The following is a 1,446-nucleotide window of genomic DNA, read 5'->3' as shown; positions in this document are numbered from 1 at the left end:
ATCAACCCAGCTTCCCAGCCTCCCGGGGAACCTCAGCACTTGGCGCTCCTCACAGAGCAGCTCAAAAGCCAAAAGCCATGGCCAGTTTGACAGCTTTCGCCGGGACTACCTGGCCCATGTGCACACCAACCTCTCTTACCAAACCTGCGGCAGAAAGTGGGTACTTTTGTGTCAACACATCTGGACCAGCAGGCATGCAATCCAAGGATGCACAAGAACCAGTTGCGGAATGGCCTGCGGCCGAGCCTGGGTCAGTGGGGATGCTGGAAGCTGGAGTGGATGGAATTATTTCTTAGGTGGTGGATCACAAAAGAAACCACCTCTTCAGGCCACAGATAGAACGAGCCATTTTACGAGTTCCTGGCGGCCAAGATTTGGGATCTTTTGTGATTCCTTGTACATTTTAAGTGTTTTTGTTCTAGTTATGTGAAAAATGCATGGGTATTTTGATAGGAATTGCATTGACCTTGTAGATTGCTGTGGGTAGATTGGACATTTTAACTATATTAATTCTTCTAATCCATGAGTATCTATATGTGTTCAATTTCTTTCATCCATGTCATAATGTTCAGAGTACAGGTCCTTTACTTTCTTGTTTAAATTTATTCCTAGGTATTTTATGTTTTTTGATGTAGTTATAATGGGACTGTTTTCTTTATTTTTTTCTGATAATTTATTATTTTTATATAGGAAGACAACAGAGTCATGAATATTAATTTTATGTCATGCAACTTTACTGAATTCATTAATCCTAATAGGTTTTGGTGGACTTTCTAGTGTTGTTTTTTAATATAGTATCATATATCAAATAGTGACGATTTTAGTTTTTACTTTCCAACTTGGATAACTCCCACCCCCCACCCCCTTGTCTCATTGCTGTGGCTAGGATTTCTGATACTATGTTCAGTAGGAGTGGTGATCGTGGGCATCTTCCCCCTTTACAGTCTTCTTCCTGATGTGAAAAGAAAAAGCTTTCAGCTTTTCACAGTTGAGTATGACATTAGTGTAGGTTTGTTATATATGGCCTTTATTATGTTCAGGTATATATTTTTTTTAAGAAAAATCTTTGTTATAGCCCTAGCTGGTTTGGCTCAGTGGGTAGAGTGTATGCCTGTGGACTGAAGGGTACCGGGTTCGATTCCAGTCAAGGGCACATGCCCGGGTTGAGGGCCCGATTCCCAGTGGGGGGCATGCAGGAGGCAGCCGATCAATGATTCTCTCTCATCATTGATGTTTCTATCTCTCACTCCCTTGCCCTTCCTCCCTGAAATCAATAAAAATATATTTAAAAAATTCTTTGTTGTTGAAAGTATTACATATGTCTCTTTTTCCTCCCATTGACCTCGCCCCGGCCACTCCCACCCCCCAGCACATGCCCTCAGCCCCCTACTGTCTGTGTCCATTGGTTATATGCATGTATACAAGTCCTTTGGTTGATCTCTTACC

At 42.0% G+C, this 1,446-nt stretch overlaps 1 protein-coding gene across 1 annotated transcript in view; it reads left to right on the top strand.

The window, feature by feature from the left end:
• Positions 1-209: 209 nt before the first annotated feature.
• The window catches only part of LOC102257669 (probable ATP-dependent RNA helicase DDX60), an 88,050-nt gene continuing 86,813 nt past the window's right edge, over positions 210-1,446 (top strand). The window contains exon 1 of the mRNA XM_014535219.1: positions 210-250. The gene's annotated coding sequence lies outside the window, so the exon portion shown is untranslated. The remainder of the gene's footprint in view (positions 251-1,446) is intronic.

This window comes from Myotis brandtii, unplaced genomic scaffold, assembly GCF_000412655.1.
Source record: "Myotis brandtii unplaced genomic scaffold, ASM41265v1 scaffold14, whole genome shotgun sequence".
Taxonomy (NCBI): Eukaryota; Metazoa; Chordata; class Mammalia; order Chiroptera; family Vespertilionidae; genus Myotis; species Myotis brandtii.
This window is presented reverse-complemented; position numbering and strand designations above follow the sequence as displayed.